At 38.7% G+C, this 23,506-nt stretch overlaps 1 non-coding gene across 1 annotated transcript; it reads left to right on the top strand.

The window, feature by feature from the left end:
- The first annotated feature begins 18,819 nt into the window (after positions 1-18,819).
- Positions 18,820-18,926, top strand: LOC148877518 (small nucleolar RNA R71). The gene has a single exon (XR_016106397.1). It is a non-coding gene; the product is annotated as a small nucleolar RNA R71 (small nucleolar RNA).
- Positions 18,927-23,506: the final 4,580 nt, after the last annotated feature.

Raw genomic sequence — 23,506 nt, 5'->3', positions numbered from 1 at the left:
ACATACAAACCCTAGTTCAAAATCTGATATTTCTGATAGGGTTTTCTCCTCTTTCTTCTTGATTAAGAAACCTCCTAATTTTTTGGGGAGTTATCACAATCCAAATCAGTATTTGGATAGGGGATAATCTTAATCCTATCTGTAGATTAAGTTAGCTGACTCTTGATCTTATCAGGAGGTTACCAGATTCAAATCTAATTTGAATTTGGTCTCTTAGAGTGGATAAGGTTAAAGACTCAATCCTTTTACTAACATTAATCTCAGATTCGCCCCATGAATAGGTGATCATATCAGCCCAGTTCGAAATGGGCTTTGGGCCCATTAAGGGTTCAGTGTTTAACTAGTTTCCAATCTACTGCCCAGTTGGGCTTCTTTTTATGGTGTGGGACCCAAGCATTGATCTACACACCAGGCCCATAGGTTCGGCCCAGTCTTTATTATAAGGCCCAGCCGAATTCACTGAAAGACTCAGTGACCCCCTTGAGCCCATCACATGGACCCTATGGGCCCAACACTTACATTAAGTGGTCCCTGGGCCAAGCCATCTTATAAAAACCCAGGGACTGTGTGTAGGTGCAAGATTAGCCCATCAGGTATTATCCTAAATGGTCTTACACTTAACCTCTCAGCCCTTAATGATCAAGCACTGCCCGACAAGAGAAGACCTCTCTCTCGGTTGCAAGGAACAGTGCCGCACTCTCTACTCACATGGATCCCGGGAATTAAAAACTTTTGCAAATCTTTTGAAACTGTACATATACATATATATATATATATATATATATTAATTTTGCAAAACAAAATTCCAACGATTGAAATCAACTGCCGGCAGTTTGGTTTCCATCAGAGAGAGTGCATTCCCAATCATTACCATTGTCCGACAAAGGGGCTGATCCTGTCACTATGATCACTCACTCAGATGAATTCTCAGACTGCCCCAACATGCCCAGGTTTTGACCCCCACTAAGGATCTCACTGATTAACACATCAAAGACAGCCTGATCTGACACCTAGTGATGTGTCATAGTCGAGTCTAGGGGTCAGGTGTAACTTTCCAGTTTTGCCCATCTGTCTCCAAGGTCTAGGGCAATACTGGAAATCTGGTCCGGTTCAAGGGTTCAAGCAATCCCATACTGCATGTGCCTTGGGTCTTACCCTGATGGCCGAAACAAGCCATCCCAACACTTGGTGGCACATCAGTATCACCCTTGGCAGGATAAATCTCCCTAGACTTATCCAATGGTTGTGAATATTTAAAACTAACACAAGTTTCTATAAGTGTCCAGTTTTAGGGTCTTACACAGAATTATACCAAACAACATGAATCAAACATGTACTTTATTTATTTACACTAAATGTCAAAAGTACATCAAAATGGACTGAAGCCAAGGGCATACAAAACTGTCTAATAGATATAACACATCATCTTTAGACAATGGTCATGAACTTGTTGGTTCTCGGTCATTTGTGTGGTCATAAACAATTTTAAGACCTTCTGACGAGTAGAACAATTCAGCTCCTTATACATAGTCTTCAGACTATCCAATTTATCCTTGTACACATCGATCTTATCGAATTGTCACTGTATTGGATTATCTAAAGAGGATATAATATAACACCGGGCAAGAGAATTTTTCTCTTCCCATTCTTGATACTCTCTTTGTCTAGCCTCAGAAGCCCTATCATTCGGACGATCTAGAGCAGGGTTCTTAGCAATTTTGTCCAATTTCTCGGACGTTAGGACTAGCATAAGGTTTCGGAACTTGTTAGCATAATTAGGGCCCTTGAGTTAGTTGTCATCCAACAGTTTGGTGAAGTTTCCATTTGTCATTTCTGGTAAAGGCAAGGCAGATTTGTAAGTCCACAACCTAATTGATTCATGTCATCATATATATATGGCTTTTAATCTATGTTCCATTTCCATTTTGGGCATCTCTGAGATTCCCTCCAATCTCAGTGACGGAGACAGTTGTGTCTCTGGAAATGTGGGAAATCACATAGGGTGCATGGAGCCAACTGTTTCAGCTGCATAACCCCATCACCTTCCGTGAAGGATCTCATCCACTCATCTTATGAGCTTTCCCTTTGGCCTCGATCAGACAAGGTTCATAGCCATTTTAGGTTAAACCTTTCTGTCCAGTAAGTGCTCACCAATTATGTTCGTGAACGCCAAGGTACCATTAGAGAGTCTTCCATTTTAGGATATACCCCTCCCACATCGGTCTATGATGCCCCTATCATCTCATGAAGCAACCCAGCCAACCGCATTAGTAGATGGATAGCCCAATTTTATGGTGCATCCCCACCCACCAATATAGTCAACCTTCGTACTAATGATGGAAGGCCTTTAGAGAATTCTTCCTATGAATTGATACTAATGATGGAAGGCCTTTAGAGAATTCTTCCTATGAATCTCCTTTTCACATGCACTTATATTTTTAGGAGGGAACGAATAATGACGCCCTAGTTTAATTTTGGTCAAACCAAAGTAGCTCCCACTGGCTTTCATAAAGCCAGATTTAGATGGGCCCTTAACGGCTAGGGTTCTACACAATTCTTCTTGGGGAGGAAGCTGGTGTGGGGTCCACCATGCTGGGAGATCATCCAATGATCTTAAGGACATCATGGAAATGATGTGCATTCAGCCATGGTGTGCACAAGAGCCACTATTGAATTAGCATGGGCCAAGTACTTATGGCCCATGAACGTAGCACATCACACATCCATACATCACATGCATGAAATCCATAATTGATCAAATCAATTAAATAACTATAAAACCCATATGTAAAGCTCATTTAAAGCCTATGACATTATTAAATAATATTATCTAGGTATATGGGCTGAATTGCAAAGAGCAGTTCGTCCCATATTGCATCTATGCTGAATTGGGATAAAGTAGTTTTAACATATTAAAATTGGGTTTTATAGATGTGGGCTGAATTGCATCTTGCAATTAATCATCAACTCCTTGACCAATATAGGAAATTTTAGGGTTGAAAACATCCCCCATCGATCCACAGATTCGGTCCAACTAATTTGGTTCAATTTGGTTCGAATGGATCTAGGGTTTGATGTTTAATTGAAGATTCAATTCAATAAGATGATTTGAAATTAAATAACTGATAAAAGACAATCAAGAATCAGTAGGAGGGTTGTTCGTAAGACTGCTACCCTACAAAACAAAGATTAGATCATAGTATACAGTTTCCAAAACTACAAATCCTAGATGGCTGAACCCAAATCTACAAAAATTTCTCCTTTGCGCTTTTTGCTTCATCTTCGAATGAAATAAAATAGAAAACCTATTTTCTATTACTATTACATCAGATTTAAATTCCTATACATTCTGTCTAAAAATTAAAAATAATTAATTATAGACCAAGAATGAATAGAACAACAGGTGCACAGATTTCTTGCGCCATTAAAGAATTCGATCTCCACCATACGAATAGCCCAAAAATCAAGAAAATATATAAAACAGTTCTAAATACTAATCAAATTAATAAAGATTTAATTTTAGATCAATCACCCAAAACTAGGAACCAATTTCCCAGAAAAATGTTAACTGTGCAAATCGGGTAGAACACCTTCTGCCCATTTGCGCAGATCCAGATCTGGTTTAATTCAGTTCAACCCACAGAAGTCAAAAAAAACTCCAGAGAGAAGTCACAATAGTCTTGCAAGAATGACCAAAAGGTTCAGTGTTCAAGGATTCCAGAGGATTCTTGCGAAGAATCCAGTGTGTAGGACGCACCATGCTGGTTCCGTTCCATCCACAACTGTGTCATCTTCAGCAGGAGCGGATCTTGGTTTCTTCTTTGGGCGTGAACACCAACTTTGGGAGATATTGTTTCTCCGGATCAGGTATAATTCTTCCTGTTTCCTTTTGGCTCAGATATGGTTTGATTATGGTTCAAGTAGAATCCTTGAATATTGTATTCTAAATTTAGGGAATATGATTCCCAGTTGGAAGAAGGTAGGAAATTTTTGAAATTCGCCCATCCATTCCGCACCCTTCATGGCGTCCATTAGATGGATCCTACCATTCTTTCAATATCAATGAACTGGAGGCTCTCGGGTCAGGGCTAGACAATGACACCAAAATTGATTTTGTCCTTAATTCCTTGCCTCCCTCCTTCAATCAGTTCATCATGAACTATAACATGAATAAGCTAAACGTTAGCCTTTAGGAAATCAACAATATGTTGCAGAGGGCTGAATAACTAATTAAGAAGGATAAGCCGATAGCCATGCTTGTTGAAGATGGCAAATCGGGCAAGAGAAAGCGGAAGGCTAAAGGAAGGCTCAGAAGAAAAGTAGCAAAGCTAAAATGTAGAAACAGGATAAGGCATCGGATGCTTGTCACTTCTACAAGTAGACCAGCCACTGGAAGAGGAACTATCCTCAATTTCTGGAGACTAAGAAGAAAGGTAGTTTCGAATCTTTTATCATAGAGACCAATTTGTTGGTCACTTCTACTTTCTAGTGTATTGACTTCGAGGCTTCAACTCATGTGTGTAGCTCACTGCAGGGGTTCAAGATAAGCAAAAGATTGAGTGATGGAGAAGTGACGCTCTACTTGGGGACTTCTGCGACAGTTGCAGCTATAGCCATAGGAACTGAAGAATTAATTTTCAGAGATGGAATTATTGTACTTAAAGATTGTCTTTTCATACCCAATTTAAGAAGAAATTTGATTTCTGTCTCAAAATTGTGCTTGGATGGTTATTCCATCATATTTAGTAATGTGATTACTATTAAACGAAACAACAAATTCCTCGCATACTGAGAACTTAAGAATGGCCTCTATGTTCTCCATCCTTCTCTAGAAACAAACCTTACCAAAACTACGTTAGAAATAATCACCAAGAAGAGGACTCGTGATACAGTGAATCCCACGTGCCTGTGGCATTATCGAATTGGCCACATTAATGTAGATCATATCACAAGGTTGGTAAAGGATGGTCCTGGATTTTCTAACTGTAGAAGATCTTCCAACCTGTAAACCTTTCCATCACGGTAAGATCACAAAATGACCATTTACCGGTATGCCTGAAAGATCTACAGGCACACTTGACCTTATACATATTGATGTATGTGGTCCCCTGAATGTTAGGATACGTAACCAACATGTTTATTTCATAACCTTTACCGATGATTACTCACGGTATGGTTACGTGTACCTAATGAGACATAAGTGTGAATCTTTTGAAAAGTTCAAAGAATTTAGACAAAAAGTCAAGAAACAGTTAGGGAGAGAAATTAAGACCCTTCAATTAGATCGAGGTGGTAGGCATCTCTCTGATGAATTTAAGGACTACTTAAAGGAAAATGGGATAGTATCACAACTAGCTCCTCTTGCTACACCATGGTTAAACGATGTGTCAAAAAGGAGGAACCAGACTTTATTAGATATGGTCTGATCACTTCTCGTACACTCAGAGCTACCCACATCCTTTTGAGGTTACGCATTAGAAACCGTGATATACATGTTGAACAGGGTTCCAACTAAATCTGTTCCGAAGACTCCCTATGAGCTTTGGACCGGTAAAAAACCAAGTGTAAGACACTTGAAGATTTGGGATTGTCTAGCACATGTTAAAAGAACGAGTGCTAACAAATTGAAATCCAAGACCAGCTATTGCCTATTTATAGGCTATTCCAAAGGCTTTGTGGGTTACTTATTCTATGATCCAAAAAAGCAAAAGGTGTTTTATAGTCGAAATGCCCACTTCTTAGAGGAAGATTACGTCCTGGATAATCATCATCAGGAAGTTGTTCTTGAAGAGTAGAGACCAGGGGTAGTGGGAGATGTCCCACCTGCTCCAAAAAATAACCAACCTAAGAGATCTACCCGAGTTTCCAGGCCTCCAATTCATTTCGGCTATGACCAAGGAGGTTACTTGGTGAAAGCCACAACTAGTGAAAAGGATCCCATGACTTATACGGAAGCTATGTTGGACATAGATTCCTTGAAGTAGGTAGATGCCATGAGAGCTGAGATGGACTCAATGAAGACCAATGGAGTCTGGGCTCTAATAGATCTGCCCCCTGGGGTAAAGGCAACTGGTTGCAAATGGATCTATAAGAGGAAGAAGGGCCTTGATGGTAAAGTTGAGACCTACAAGGCTCGTATAGTGGCGAAAGGGTATACTCAGAAAGAGGAAATCGATTATGAGGAAACCTTCTTGCTTGTGGCCATGCTTAAATCCATTAGGATCCTGCTAGCTGTAGCAGCATACCATGACTACGAGATTTAGCAAACGGATGTCAAAATTGCGTTCCTAAATGGAGATCTTACTAAAGACATCTATATGTAGCAACCGCAAGGTTTCATAGCTGTAGGTCTGGAACACATGGTATGTAAACTCAATCGATCCATATATGGACTTGAGCAAGCTTCTAGGAGTTGGAACATCCAATTTGACTCTACCATCAAACAGTTTGACTTTGAGGAAAATCTAGATGAGCCCTGTGTTTACAGGAAGACCAGTGGTGATAAGGTTACATTCTTGGTTCTGCATGTAGATGACATTCTACTCATTGTGAATGATGTAGGAATGTTAACTACAGTGAAAGTGTGGCTTTCATAGCAATTCTCCATGAAAGATCTTGGAGAAGCCTCCTACATACTGGGTCTTCAACTCTATAGAGATAGATTGAAGAGAATAATAGGATTATCCCAGCTTGCTTACATTAACAAAATAGTCAAGAGATACAACATGGAGAACTCCAAGAAAGGAAATGTTCCTTTCAAGCATGGAGTCACTCTCTCCAAGGGTATGTCTCTCAAGACTCCTGAAGAGATTGAGGGCATGAAGGAGGTTTCCTATGCCTCAGCCGTAGGGAGCATCATGTATGCCATGCTGTGCACTCGTCCTGACATTTCTCAAGCAGTGAGTGTGGTAAGCAGATACCAATCTAACCCAGGGCAGGAGCATTGGACCGTTGTGAAAAATATACTAAAATACCTTTGAAGGACAAAAGAGTTTTGTTTGGTATTCGATGGTAGTTTACTACAGATCCAGGGGTATATTTATGCCGATTTCCAATCAGATCCAAATGATAGAAAGTCTACATCTGGTTATATCTTCATGGTAGGATCGTGTGTTGTTTGTTGGAAAAGCTGCAAACAGGGGTCTACTACAAATTTCACAACTGAAGCCGAATACATTGCCACTAGTGAATCTACCAAAGAAGTCATTTGGATGAAGAAGTTTATTTAGGAATATGGAGTAGTTCCATCCAGCACATCACCCATTTCATTGTTGTATGACAACACTGGATCCATTGCTCAGGTTAAGGAGCCACGAGCCCACTCGAAGTCGAAGCACATCGAGAGGAAGTACCATGTACTACGGGAGATAGTTGGAAGAGGGGACATCCTGATTCAAAAGGTAGAATCAGCGGAAAATGTAGCAGACCCATTGACTAATCCACTAACACATAAAGTGTTTGAGAAATACATGGAAAGTATGGGACTCCGACCTATACCCAATTGGACCTAAGTGCAAGTGGAAGTTGTTAGACAATTATGCCCTTAGCTGCAATCAGATTGATGTACCTCTTTTACATTTATTATAAATGAATAAAGTACATAATTGATTCATGTCATTGTGGTGTGTTTCTGTGTAATACCCTTAAACTAGACACTTATGAGACTCGTGTTAGTTTAGAATCTTCACAGCCATTGGATAGATCTAGGAAGATTTATCCTGCCAAGGCTGACACAAATGTATCGCCAAGTTGGTTGGGGTGGCTTGTCTCAGCTGCCAGGGTGAGACCTGAGGTACATGTAGTGTGGGTTTTCTTGAAACCCTAAACTGGACCAAAATTCTAGTTTTGCCTTAGACCTTAGAGATATATGGAAAAAGCTGGAATGTTACACCTGACCCCTATATTATGATACTACACTAGGTGTCAGATTGGGTTGTCTTTGATATGCCAATCAGTGAGATCCTTAGAGGGGGTCAAAACCTGGGTATGTTGGGACAGTACAAGAATTCATCTGAGTGGGTGATCATAGTGATAGGATCAACCCCTTTGTCGGACAAAGTGAATGATCAGGGATGCACTCTCTCTAATGGCCACCTAAACTGTCGGCATTTTATTTCAACCATTGATTTTTTTTTTGCAAAATATATTTATATAAAGATATACATATATATTATGGTTTCAAAATGTTTGCAAAAGATTTTAATTCCCGAGATCAATGTGAGTAGAGAGTGTGACACTACACCTTGCAGCCAAGGGAGAGGTTCTCTCTTGTCGGGCAGTGTTTGATCATTATGGGCTGAGAGGTTAAGTGTAAGACCATTGAGGCTAATGCCTGATGGGATAATCTTGCATTTGCCCACAGTCCTTGGGTTTTCATAAGTTGGCTGGACCCAAAGACCATTTATTGTAAACGTTGGACCCATTAAGAGCCCATGGTGATGGACTCAGGGGTTCATTGTCTCCTATAGTAAATTTGGCCAAGCCTTGCAACAAAGGCTGGGGTGAACCCAAGTGGCTGATGTGTAGATCAATGTTTGGGTCCCACGCCATACAATGAGAATCAATTGGATAGCAGGTTAAGAGGTTATCCAAGCACATAGACTTAATGGGCCTAAAGCCCATTCGAAATGACTTAATAAAATTAATTAAATAGGGGGCGGTTCTGGGATTTAGATCAATAGATAGGATAAGGGATTATCCCTATCCACTTAAAGAGTCTACATCCAAATAAAGATTTGGATCAAGAAACTCCTAATTTGATTAGGAAGGCTGATCTTTATCTGCAGATAAGATAAGGAATTATCCTTATTTCTTAAAGATAATCCAAATCCAAATAAAAGATTTGGATTAGGAAACTCCTAATAGAATTAGGAGATCCTCTCTTTAAGGCTATAAATAGGAGAGCAGGGCAGACCTCCAAATACTCTCACAGTCTACTGAATTAATAGAGAAGACAACTCACAGTTTGACTGCTCTTGTCTTCTGCTCTTTTCTTCCTGTTCTTGCCACCCCTACCCAGTTCGATCTCCACCTGTGGGAGTGATCAAGAATCATTCTTGATATTGCTTCTTGGTAGAAGAGGCAATCTGAAGTCATGCTCATCAGCCCTCTACTACATTCTTGTTGAAGAATTCGGTTCTTGCTGAAGAGTTGTCCTTCTGATTCTACTTCAACTCGCACTATGTCATCTTCAATGGAAGCAGTCTTTGGTCTTCTCCTTGGGTGTGAACACCTTCATTGGGAGTTACTGTTACTCCATACCAGGTATATCCCTCTCCTCCCCTTTTGGTTTCAGATCTGGTCTGGTTTGTTTCAAGATTGATCATTGAAAATGCAGTTTTCTAGAATAGGGAATGCGATTCCCAGATGGGAGAGAGAGAAATTTTTGAAATTTCGCCCAACCTTCATGTCGGGTTCGGCCATTCATATGATGGGTCTCTCATCCCTTCAGGACCGGTTGTGAGTGCAGTTGGGAACTATAGGTTGGGAACTATAGGTTCTTTTTCTAAATTTTTCTTTCATTTTTCTTCCCCCCCCCCCCAAACTTATGGTCTTTTTGCTCCTATTCTTCACCACTGATATTTTCAAATTTCTTTTCCTCATACGGGTCCTCTAAAGTCCTCCCACTCTTTAAGGTCATAATAGCCTTGGCATTTTCAAACTGAGGGTTGTTAGGAGGGGGTTGAATTTGTTGTGGAGGAAAACCCGGTGGCTGATTTCTAGGAAATGCAACCGGTTGACTCGTTAGTTGTCCTACTCCTCTCCTCACATTGGCTTTGGCTAGCTGTCCTATTGCCTCTCTAATCTAGCAATGGATAGCTACCGAGTTAGAATCAGCTGCTAAATCTGCATGAATTTGTCATCAAATGTACTGGTCTAAGGAGGTTGTGGGTAAACCTAATAAGGTTGGACCAGCTAGTTCCTCAAGTAAATCTGTTGGAATTGGCTCTACACTTGTAGTCTTTGAAATTGTTGGAACATGGAGTTAGATGGATGGTACTGTTGGGACTGTGTGTTAGGTTGATGTGGCTAAGCCAGTTAAGTCCTAGGATAATCATTATACTCACAGTGAGTCTAGGCTTCAGACCATTGAGAGTGCACATCTGGTAGGGTGTTTTCTTAGGCTTGGGCCCAATAAGCGAAGTTGGGCTGATTTTCCCACCCAGGGTTATACGGGCAAAAGAATGGGTTAGTATTGGGTTGGAGAAATTTATTAGCTGCATGTACTTGCTCTGGAATAAATAGTTAACATGGGCCAGTGGTAGGGCACTGGCGAACATGATGGGCCCGGCTTGCACAGATGGAACATGTTGTGTATGGGCCAATTTTTTGATGAAATGCAAGGACTTGATCAAGTCTTTGGGCCATTCCATTAATCTTATCCAGTTGTTGAGACACATGGTTCCAATTTACCTGTGGCTTAAGTTGGAAGTAGTTTCTCATTCCACAAACTCCAGCCATTGAATTCGTTTTATTTTGTTTTAATTTTTTTTCAAACGCAAGTAATTCAACCAATGTGAATCCTCTTAGGTTCACTTGAAATTACGCCACTTCCTTTAGTTAGCCAGGTAAGTGGTGGGGATGTGGGAGGCTTCCCTTGCTCTCGCAAGGACCTAATTAAATAACCACAAAACCCGCTTAGGCTTAGCCGGTTAACCTCTTTCCTTAGACACCAACCGCTGGGTATGGAAAATAATCACAAGCTTCCCTAAAAATTCAGAAAACTTTTGAACCAAATGTGTGGGGCCCTCTAACGGATCTTTCTATCCAATTTTTTTATTAAGGTTTAAGGCGAACCGCATGTGAAAGTGTGATGGTTTTTAGGCCAAGCAAGGGTGATGAAATCCCCACCTTATCTTCTTTATATTGGATTGCCCTTAAATGGATTAATGGAAAAACATAATAAACAAAATAAATGCAACTAATTATAACGCACGAACAGTTATCTCTAATATGCAATTCAATAGTAAAATAATAAAACAAATTAATTCAACAAAGAGAGCAATTAAAAAAATGAAGAACCCTAACACATTAACAACTAACAAGATAATTTCAGCAATTAAATAATCCAATATGATGCATGCTCTAGAATATATCAAACCCAAAATGTTGGAATGCAAATGCAAAAAAAAATTGAAAATATTATTATTATTTTTTGAAATTCAAAATTTGAAATTGAAATTCAAATTCAAATTCAAATTCAAATTTTAAAATTTAAACTCAAATTTGAAAGTTTGAATAATTTCCTAATTAACAATCAATTATTCAATTGAACCACTAATTAAGGGAGCAATTAATTATATCAACAATTAATCACAGAAAATAGAAAAATAAAGGAACTAATTTTGCAAAAAATTAATACTATAGAAATGAAGATTAAGATGGGAGTTTGCTACTCTAAAGATTAAACAAAAAATAAAAACAAAAAAACATGATGAAATTGGGACGACCACACTTGAATCGCAATCCCAAGTTCTCTTCTCTTCTCTTTTCTTCAGCAGTCTGGCAACCTCTGATACCCCACCTTTTGCTATTCTGTCCTGCAAAATCAAAGAGAAACAAGAATTAAAATGAGATTACAAATCAAGTAATCAAATGAAAATAAAAAAGAAATAATGAAACAAATCCGAACAAAGCAAATAAAATTTTTTTCTCCATTGCTTCCTCGGCAATGGCGCCAAAAACTTGGTGTGTCCGTAAGCGTGTCATTAACCACTTCGGAACACCAGTTTCAATATTTAAAAATTTTCCGATGCTCAAAATAACTATAAAGCATAGTTAGTAGTGAGAAAGGAACCGTATCCATAGGGAAGCAAGGGAAAAATTGTTACGTACTTCAATTTGGACAAAATAACAAGATTTAAGATTGCAAAAACACAAAATTTAATGAACTGACTAGAATCTATTAAAATAAAATTCTAACAATGCTAAAAGTGAAAATTGCAGAAAAATAAATAAATAACAGAAATAAAAAATACTACATAAAAAAATCTACAACTCGGTCAGAGGTAGCAGTCTATGGATCTATCCTTTGACCCTCAAGCTCCTCGAGTTGGGCCCTCCGTTTTACCTAGCCGAATTTTAGATCTGCAGAAAGGAAAAAAATTAAATTTGATAAAAATAAATTGAAGAAAGAAAATTAAAACTGAAAATTAAAGAACAAAAAATAAAAACACGCATAAAAAGTAAATCTAAAACTATTGGAAACTGGTTGGGATCTAGATCCAGAGGTGGCTATAGTGGCTAGCCAAACTACAACCCGGAACCCCTCCACTTGCCTGGGCATTCTCCTCTTCCTCTACCCTTGAACTTCTCAAGAACAACCTTCCATCTTACCTGGGGGCAGAATCCAACCCCTTCTTAGGACCCCTTGGGTCCTTTTTATAGAGAAGGAAGGATTGGTTTGGGATTAGAGAGAAAGAGAGGGGAGGTAGTTAAGTTTTTGCTGAAAAATGGGCACCCTAAGGTTGAGAATGGAGGGTTAGGATTGTTCTAAGGTGATTCTAAGGCTGAGAAGAGAAGGAGAGGGTGCCCAATATTATATAGGGCTGAGATTTGGGCACCTATAATGGAGGGGGCAGATTTGGGTGCCTAGAGCTGGAGAAATGTCATTGGTTGGTGTGATGTGGTGCCCTAAGATGATTGGTTTAGGTTTAAGGAGTGAGGTGTAAGGCTAGGATTCTCTCTAAGGAGAGATCTAAGGGTATGAAAGGTTGTTAAGGCTTGGATGGTTGAGATTAGAGAGAGATTGCAGTGAAAGGTGGCGATTTGCAGAGCTGGGGGCGGCTAGGAGATATAGATATAAGGGGGAGGTGCCTAGGGCTTCAAAGAAAGAGTTATTTCAAAGGAAAGGCGCCTATCTAGGTTTAGCAGATGGGAGGCTCCCTCCTGTGCTCAGTTTTTCACAGAAACACCCCCTCTCTCAGATGGAATTCTCACCAGCTTTCCAAAATTTGTAGAAAACTCTATAATTTTCCCAGTTTTTCACCTAGAATTTGCACAAGGACCCTCAGAGGTCACAATATTGAATTTAACCGAAAAAGGGTATAAATTAGATAGTCTAAGGTGATAGCTATGAATATAACCCTAGCAAGTGCACTAGTTATCAAGTAGTACAAAAAATATCGTTCCCATGGAGATTTAACAAAATAAGCATTAGAACCACTGTCTTCCCTAATTATCTAGACAATCGAATTTCAGATTTGAGAAAGATCTACTGAAATAAAAACTAGCATAATAAAGTAAAAGCGAAGGTGATCACTAATCGAATCTGCAAAGGATGGGATCGCTAGGACTTTTGGTCCACCTAACCAATGTAATGAATATTGATGGGTCTGATTATCCAAGACTAATTGTCATTCCCATAAGCTATGATTTTCCCAAATTTATTTAATATTCTCTCTCGAGATATACTAAACCTACGCAGGTAGCCCTTCGATCTCTCGAGTAGAGCTCTCAAGATGGGAGTGCATTAAGTCCAAGAAAACCATTAAATTTATATGAATCATGTATATATATCTCTATATACCATTCAATTCACACTATGAATTATTCAGTTGATTATGTGAATTCCTCTCTCGATTCATTCACATAACTCAAATCAATTAAGAGGTGGCCAAGCTCTTAATTACATTAAGCACAATAATTCATGGACTATATGAAAATCACAATCTTGAATAAATCATAAAGATAAAAATATATTCATTAACATGATTAGGCTTTCCTCAGCCCTAGCAAGAAACAAATCAGTTCATGATGGAAGAATTAAAGCAAACAAAGGGAAGAAAGAACTTTTGAATTCACCCATGGTGCTGAGATTTCCTCTTCTTGTCGCCACCTTCTTCTTGAAGTTTCTTGAATTCTTGAACCTTTCTTGAACCATTCTTGACTGATTGCTCCTTGCTTCTTGATCCAAATCAGAAATTGAGTGATTCAGTCATGCCTAAAGCTGGTCATTCCCCTCCTTTATATAGCTTAAGGGGAGGGGGTGGTCTCCTACTTCCTCTTGAAGTTTATCTTACAAGAATAGAAAGTCCTATTCTAATCCTACTCTTATCTCTTTATCTAATGAACTCAATCCTTTTATCTTTCTAAGATTACATCAAGAATTTAGATCTAGAAGGACTCTTCTCAGTTTCTTGTTCTTGGATTCGTATTAGACCTCCTCTACGAATTGGGCTGCTGCTAGGCTTTTCTACAAGTTGGGCTTCAGCTGCGGATTGGGCCTTAGTACGAATTTTCCATGACTTCGGGCCCGGATTTGACTTCGGTGCATGCCGAATCTGTGAAAGCCCACATAAAAAGTTGTGGCTTTTTCTCTTATCTTTCCAATGAGTCTTGAATTGGCCCAATCGGATTTCGGATACGCGAGTTAGGCCTAGATTACTGAACGGTGCCGAAATTGTGAAAAATCATCCGATTTGTCTTTCTTTGCTCCGGATGCTTTCTTTCATGCCTTGAACAGAAATATGAGTCCAATTAGGTGCTAATTCAGTATAAAAGACAGAATAATTGGGGATAAAAATATGATAAATTCTACTCTCATCATAAGGTCTAAAATACCCCTGAAATGATGCCCTTAAGGCATTAAAATACAGAATTATCACACCTCCCAAATTAACCATTGCTAGTCCCTTAGAAATGCAGCCCTAAAATTACACTAAGTAAAGAGATCATTCTTATTGCAAGATCATCCCTGATAAAATTATCCAAGTATCCTGATTCCAGAATTCTAAAACTTTGTATAGATCAGTATTGGGTTTAATGGGTAAAATCATCATGCTTTGAACATTACAGAAACTTGGCTTAAAAATCTTATATACCCTTCCACTTGCAGACTGTCTCGATAAGCTATGATTGATTGTTAAAATCAGGTGGGTATTCTTCTTATCATTTCTAAGAGTGGATTTCTACCCCGGTACTTGATATCCACAAACTTTTATTGTTACCTTCCACCGTTTGACACAAATCTCAACACTTGCCTTAGGTCAAGAGACCCGGTTACTAAGTGTTTGGTGATTGTCATTGGCATTCCTTTTTCCATTTGATCTGAATTTTGACACTTAACTTAGGTGAAGAGACTTGGTTACTAAGTCCAGGGTGTCCATTGACCTCCTTTTTTTTGGAAACACTGTTCAGGGTAGTTCATTGTCTCTAATGACTTGAAGAATTTTTATCTAATTTCTCAATCTTTCTCTTCTTATCCTGCCAGGGGAAAACCAGGGGCAAACAGGGGCAAAATAAGCATTAGAAGTTTTTGTGGCTCATTGTGACACTAGCAAGTGCACTAGCCGTTCAAGTAATAAAGTAGTGAGTGAAGTATCGTTCCCACGAGGATTTAGGAAACAATTACCAATACTAAATTGAGCATTTCTTATCTGATCAACAAATAAATCAAAACTCTAATGAAAGCTAAGAAATCCTAAATTAAAATCTATCTAAATCATTGGCCCAATTGCCTTCAATTCAGGTTAGAAGAGTAAGCAGTAAATGTCAATCTCAGAATTCAGCAATCTATCAATTTGGATCATTCGAATGAATCATGATTGAGCCTTGGTTTGGTGAAACCCCAAGGTCATGAACAGCCTCTCTCAAGTGCATGTTCATCCTATGCATGAGTGACGGTTCTTCTATCTCTAGCAAGAATCTAATCCTCATGCATGCATTTCTTCAAACACTTCTAAGGCATCAATTCAAATCTGAATTGATCACCAACTGAATTGTGCAAGTTATCTCTAACCTTGCACTCAATTCAGTTCTTGAATAGTAGATCTGAATTCTTAGAGTCTCTCTCAAGCACTCTAGGAATTCCAAGCTGTAGATTAATTCGCCCAATCTGAAATTTGCAGATCTGAATTCTCTTTCAAGCAATTCAGATCTTGCAATCTCAGATCTGAGAATTCAGATCTGAGTTTTGAAGGTTAGTTGGCCGAATTGATCTGCAATCACACCCTTATTCAAGAAACTTCAAGTACAATGCATGACCATTTGAATGAATCAAAAAGAATTAGATTGCTGAACTGAAATTTTACAAGCTGAAATACATCAAGGAAGAATGGAAACAAGGAGAAAGAAGAAAGAACATATAACTAAGAAACTGAATTCAAATCAAAAGAGAATGAAACTACAAATGATTTATTACAAAAAATCTTTGAATCACAATCCCTCAATTCGAACTCACCTTCTTCTTCTAGCTTGCTTGTCTTGAACTTCCTTCAGCCCTTCTTCTTCTTCTTCCTTGCGCCTAGCCTTCTTCTCTTCTCTTCTCTCAAGGTGGCCGAACCTCTAAGAGTGGGAGAGCCTTTCTCTCAAGCAATTGAACAACTTTCTCCCCTCCTAGAGGCCTCCTTATATAGTTTTTCAAGGGGGCTCTTGCCCCTTCTTGAAGCCTCTAGAATGGGGTGTATTACACCCCTCATGAACCTTCTAGAGTGCTCCCTCCTTCTCTTCAAGAAACTCCTAGAAGTTGCCGCCCCTAGCTCCCTTTGGGCTGCTATTTGGGCTACAACTTAGCTTGCTTTTGAGCTCATGTGGGCTACACTCTAGGCTGTTATTTGGGCTAAAAATGGGCCTTCCTTGCTGGGCCGAATTCTCCTCATAGCTAGGCTTTATTTTTTGGGGTTTTCTCAAGGAATTCACTTGCTCTTTTTGGGCCGAAGTGCTCTTTCTTGCTTCCACGACCGGGCTGGACTGAAATTGGTCTTTTTGAACCTTCTTTTCTTGCCTTTTTCCTTCCTTCTCTTGGATTGATTATCCCTGAACCTATTCTTAGCATTAAGCTAACTTAAGGCAAAAATTAATAAAACCGGCATAAAAATCCATGCTAAAGTCCTCAAAAATTATAGATAAATTGTAAGTTCATCAAATACCCCCACACTTAAGCTTTTGCTTGTCCTCAAGCAAAGACATCAGCCATAAACTTAACATTCCCCCCTTCTGTTCTCACCATTTACCTGGTGAACTTTTTAAGATAGAAATGCATTGAGTAGTCGGGGAACTTTTGTAAGTGCTCAACTCTTATTCTTGTAAATGACCATTTAAGATATGTATCAGATCCGAGGAAAGGAGAATATGAATTTCATCATAGTCTAGCCTTCACTCCTAATTCATATATAAATCAGCTCCTTAATTGTCAAGGTTAATAATCAAATTTCACTAAGTTTCACATCTGTAACTAAATCTCAATGAGAGTTCAACTTTAGAGTGCCCCTTTGAACCTCGGTTGTCACCACAATTACTTATTTCTAAGGGTGAGTGCATCTTATGCTCCTTCTCACCCTTTTCTTTTTTTTTTTTTCTTTTTTTTTTTTTTTTTTTTTCGGTGTGAGTGCATTTTATGCTCCATCTCACACTTTTCTCTCTCTTTTCTTTTCTTCTTTTTTTTTTTTTTTTTTTTTTTTTTGGTGTGAGTGCATCTTATGCTCCATCTCACACTGGTCACTTACTTGAGGTAGGACTCATGTTCTGAGCTGTTAGTTTTACTATTCAACTCAAAATAGCGGAGTCAATTTGGGCTTTTGTCCTTCTTTGCAATTATTGAACCTCAAGAATTAGCACTTCAGATGTGCACTAGATCTCTTGACCATTAACAATGAAATCAAGGGCTTCCATACACATGAAGGAAGTTAGGGCTAGTCATGCTGAAAGGCATATTCAGCTCCCCTTTTCTCATGCATATATCAAATTGGGTCATTCACAAGAATAAAAACTTAACAAGTACATCAGTCTCCCTCAACTCATTGAATTCCTTCTTAAAAAAAAATCATCAAATAAATAGTAATGAATTTGAGGGGTTCCAGTCTTTTTTTGGTTATGTCATTGCCTGCATATGTGTGTTGGGGTGCATGGTTTCAGCCCCCATACCCTAGCCTCGGGCTCACTCCCCCACACTTAAGATGAACATTGTCCTCAATGTTCGTAGTGTTAGGCAGTAACAATAAAACTAGCAAGAGCATCAACAAGTAATAGGAGGTATTTAGAGGACTTCCCTGAAGATCATTCTTAAATTCTGCAATATGTTGTCGGTGGAAAACTTCTTCTGCTAGAAATCACTTGCAAACTAGAAGAGGAGATCAGTATCTTTATTCAATTAAATTCTAAGAAAAACTAACTAAACTTAAATGCTATGAAAAATAAAAACAAAAAGCAAGTAAGACAGTTTATGACTAAGTATCTGAATTGGGAATTCTCCCAACAGCCTCTTGTTCCCTTGGGTTTACCATGGTGTTACTAGGTAAGGTACCCGGAGCCCTTTCTGAAATCATCTGTGCCAGCTGCCCAACCTGAGTTTCCAAGTTCCTTATCGATGTTTCGTTTTTCTGAAATCTATTTTCCGCACTAGCTATGAACTTGGTCATCAGCTCCTCCAAGTTAGATTTCGGTTCCGGCTGATAGAAGTTTTGGTGGAAAGGCTTAGGTGCATGCTGATTCAGGTGGCCTCTCCATCCGGGGTTATGGGCATGATGGTACTGATTTCCTGGCTGTCTTGTAAAGTTGCCAACAAAGTCTACTTGTTCTGTGGACTGAAAAGTCTACTGTACATGCATAGCTGCCATCTGCATCTCATCAAATTTTTTGCTAAGTGCTCCTATTTGTGCAGAGAGAGCTGTGTATGTATCCACATTATGAAGGCCATGCTGCTTTCTAACTGGTGTCCTTTCTGAATGCCATTGGTAGTTATTCGCTGCCATCTCCTCGATGAGTGCATGGGCAACCTCGGGAGTCTTATTGTTTATGGAGCCCCCAGCTGCTGCATCTAAGATGGTCTTGTTTGAATCGGTCAGACCATTATAAAATGTTTGCACCTGCAGCCAAATCGGAAGGCCATGGTGAGGAACCCTCCTTAGTAGCTCTTTGTAACGTTCCCAGGACTCATAGAGAGATTCCCCCTCTTGCTGGAAAAATGTAGTGATGTCATTCCTCATTTTAGCAGTTTTAGAAGGGGGAAAATATTTAGAGAGAAAACGACTGGCCATTTCATCCCATGTGGCTATAGATCCTGCCGGTAATGAGTTCAACCAAGCTTTCGCTTTATCCTTCAAAGAAAATGGGAATAACCTCAGCCGGATGGCATCATCACTTACCCCATTGTGTTTGAAGGTGTCACAGATTTCCAAGAAGTTAGCAATATGGGCATTCGGATCCTCATGGGCCATACCACAAAACTGAACTGTATTTTGTATCATTTGGATTATGGCCGGTTTAATTTCGAAGTTATTGGCAGCAATAGTTGGCCTGATAATGCTGGAGACAGTCCCGGTGAGGGTGGGCTTGGCATAATCCATCATAGTTCTTTGTTCAGCCATTTCTTGTGCTTCTTGTCTGACTTGCTTAGCAGCTCTCAAACGGACACGGAGAGTCCGTTCAATCTCCGGGTCGTAAAGGATCTCTTCCAGTTCAGGTCTGCTTGTCATAAACTGTAAAGGTCAAAGCAATAAAAAGGCCAATATTCACAAAAGAAAATAAATAACTAATCCTATTACAACTGAAAATATAAAGTGAAGTATTGGAATATACAAACCTACATCCTAAAATAAATAAATGCAGCTAACTAAAAGCATATCAACATCTTATTCAATATACAAAATTCAGTAGCAATTTACAAACAGGTCTGAATTCAGTAATCTCTGAGTAGAACAACAGTTTACAAATTCCTCTTCTTTATATTGCTGAAATCAGGGACGGGATTTAATTACACAGATCTAAACTGCTGAGAGCTGAAATCTCAGTAGCTACTGAGAACAGTAATATACAGTTATGAAATCTTAGCAGCTACTGAGGACAGCCAAGTGCGGATCAGCAGTGATTGTGTTCAGGTCTGAGTTTCATATTAAAAGGCTCTTCTGTGCTACTGAAGGTCAATCAATGTACAAATGATTGATAGCAATTCAGACATCAGTTCTATACAAAATTGAGATCAGCTCTGAAATCTCAGAAGCCACTGAGAACAACAATAAATATAATAGCAGCTGCTGATAACAGTACAGTTGTGCTCAGGTCTGATTTCCATATTGGAAGGCTACTAAATATCAGATCTGAGCCCACTGTTTTGATGAGCTATGCATCACCAAACACCAGATGGAGTAGCCATACTAAAACTGAGCAATTTAGCAGGATAACCTACTGATATCAGCAATGAAACATGCTGTATACAGATCTGCACAAAACCAAAATCAATCAGTTAGTAAAAAAAAAAAATCTGAAATCAGACCTGTATTCACCATGGTGTGGCTGCTGGGATCTTATTTTCTTTTTCTTTTCTTTTTCTATTTTTCTTTTCTTTTCTTTTTTTTTTTTTTTTTAAAGGAAGAAAACTAAAACAAAATACAGCAATGCAACCAAAATCTTTTTGGATGAGTGCAGGTCTGATTGATGAATGCAATTCAGATCTGAACTCATTTTGAGATTTATTTATTTATTTATTTATATATATATATATTTTTTTAGAACCAAAAGAAGAAGAGAAATTTGATTTGCATAAGCTACATTAAAACTGAAACTAAGGATGGAACAATCAAGTATCAAGAGAAGAAACATGGCTCCATCAATGTAGCCCTTGATGGAGTATACACTTATTGGAATGTAGTACACATGGCTGCACACACCCATTCAGATCTGCTAGACTTTCTATTCATGCACAGCTGAAATCAGAGCTATCTATCTTGAAAAAAAAATTTCAAAGATCAGCCTAGGACAATTCACAATGCCAATTTAGTAATGTTAATTGTAATACAAACCTGTTCAAAACCTGCCCTGGTTCATTCTTGCTGTAGCAGGTCTGCTATAGTAGCCCTGCTATAGGTCTGAACTCTAATAGAAAAAATGGTGTGGAAGTGCCACTTTTCATGAAATCTCTTGAGGCATAAAAAATTCTCAGATTAAATATACTTTTCTTCAACCAAATCAGCTCAGATAGATCGGAGTACAAGTTATTTAATACAGCAAAGTATGCCCTGTATCCTGCTCTGTTCACAACCCCAGTTCAGATCTAGGTGATTGCAGATTCGATTTTTTTTTTTTTTTTTTTTTTGAAGGGAACAACACCAAGATTGAATAGAAATCAAATATGTCTTTATTAAAATGAAACTGAAACCAGAAAAAGAAAGTAATCTACTTGAGAAAGAAGAAACATAACTACATGAGTACAGCAGTTGCATTCAAAACTAAAATGTAAAGTTAAGCAAATTAAACCAACTATGAATGCAATGCTGAATGATACCAGATTAAGAATGCTCAATGTTTCCTAATATTGCTTCTATAAATCCCCGGCAACGGCGCCAAAAAATTGATGTGTGGCTCATTGTGACACTAGCAAGTGCACTAGCCGTTCAAGTAATAAAGTAGTGAGTGAAGTATCGTTCCCACGAGGATTTAGGAAACAATTACCAATACTAAATTGAGCACTTCTTATCTGATCAACAAATAAATCAAAACTCTAATGAAAACTAAGAAATCCTAAATTAAAATCTATCTAAATCATTGGTCCAATTGCCTTCAATTCAGGTTAGAAGAGTAAGCAGTAAATGTCAATCTCAGAATTCAGCAATCTATCAATTTGGATCATTCGAATGAATCATGATTGAGCCTTGGTTTGGTGAAACCCCAAGGTCATGAACAGCCTCTCTCAAGTGCATGTTCATCCTATGCATGAGTGACGGTTCTTCTATCTCTAGCAAGAATCTAATCCTCATGCATGCATTTCTTCAAACACTTCTAAGGCATCAATTCAAATCTGAATTGATCACCAACTGAATTGTGCAAGTTATCTCTAACCTTGCACTCAATTCAGTTCTTGAATAGTAGATCTGAATTCTTAGAGTCTCTCTCAAGCACTCTAGGAATTCCAAGCTGTAGATTAATTCGCCCAATCTGAAATTTGCAGATCTGAATTCTCTTTCAAGCAATTCAGATCTTGCAATCTCAGATCTGAGAATTCAGATCTGAGTTTTGAAGGTTAGTTGGCCGAATTGATCTGCAATCACACCCTTATTCAAGAAACTTCAAGTACAATGCATGACCATTTGAATGAATCAAAAAGAATTAGATTGCTGAACTGAAATTTTACAAGCTGAAATACATCAAGGAAGAATGGAAACAAGGAGAAAGAAGAAAGAACATATAACTAAGAAACTGAATTCAAATCAAAAGAGAATGAAACTACAAATGATTTATTACAAAAAATCTTTGAATCACAATCCCTCAATTCGAACTCACCTTCTTCTTCTAGCTTGCTTGTCTTGAACTTCCTTCAGCCCTTCTTCTTCTTCTTCCTTGCGCCTAGCCTTCTTCTCTTCTCTTCTCTCAAGGTGGCCGAACCTCTAAGAGTGGGAGAGCCTTTCTCTCAAGCAATTGAACAACTTTCTCCCCTCCTAGAGGCCTCCTTATATAGTTTTTCAAGGGGGCTCTTGCCCCTTCTTGAAGCCTCTAGAATGGGGTGTATTACACCCCTCATGAACCTTCTAGAGTGCTTCCTCCTTCTCTTCAAGAAACTCCTAGAAGTTGCCGCCCCTAGCTCCCTTTGGGCTGTTATTTGGGCTACAACTTAGCTTGCTTTTGAGCTCATGTGGGCTACACTCTAGGCTGTTATTTGGGCTAAAAATGGGCCTTCCTTGCTGGGCCGAATTCTCCTCATAGTTAGGCTTTATTTTCTTGGGTTTTCTCAAGGAATTCACTTGCTCTTTTTGGGCCGAAGTGCTCTTTCTTGCTTCCACGACCGGGCTGGACTGAAATTGGTCTTTTTGAACCTTCTTTTCTTGCCTTTTTCCTTCCTTCTCTTGGATTGATTATCCCTGAACCTATTCTTAGCATTAAGCTAACTTAAGGCAAAAATTAATAAAACCGGCATAAAAATCCATGCTAAAGTCCTCAAAAATTATAGATAAATTGTAAGTTCATCAGGCAAACTTGGGGGTATCTTCCATTTTCTAAATGGTTTCGACAATATTCAAACATGACCAATTTTGACTCCTATCACTTGCTACCAATTCTACAAAATTCAATATTCTTCTTTCAGTTTCCTTAACTTTTTTCTTTTTGGGAACCTCTTTTAATGGAAAAATTGAAAATTTTCTCAGTAAAACTTTTAGTTCTGCATTTCTAAAGAATTAGATCTTATTATTATTATTTTTTTCAATTCTTCTCTCTCTTTCCTCACCCCCAACTTAAGTGCCATTATTCCTAATGGCATGACTAGAATGTTGCAAACGGGACATGGGCCAAAGGGAATAATCTAGAGGGCTTTTCCAAGGGGTTCAAGATCTACCAACTGGGCCAAAGGGAATAATCAAGAGGGCTTTTCCAAGGGGTTCAAGATCTACCAACTGATCTCGAATCAAGAAAAGAAACAAAAACTCTAATCATAAAAACAAAAACAACTGAAAATTACGTTGGATTGCTTCCCAATCAACGTTAAGTTTTATGTCTTCAGTCAGACGTATTCACTCACTTCTCACATCTACACTTCTAGACTTGCTTTCTTCTTTACACAGACATGGCTCAGATTGGGCTA

The sequence above is a fragment of the Nelumbo lutea genome, chromosome 1, assembly GCF_056320005.1.
Source record: "Nelumbo lutea isolate HS-2025 chromosome 1, American lotus-T2T, whole genome shotgun sequence".
NCBI classification, from domain to species: domain Eukaryota; kingdom Viridiplantae; phylum Streptophyta; class Magnoliopsida; order Proteales; family Nelumbonaceae; genus Nelumbo; species Nelumbo lutea.
Note: the sequence above shows the minus strand (reverse complement) of the source record. Positions and strands in the feature narration are given on the sequence as shown.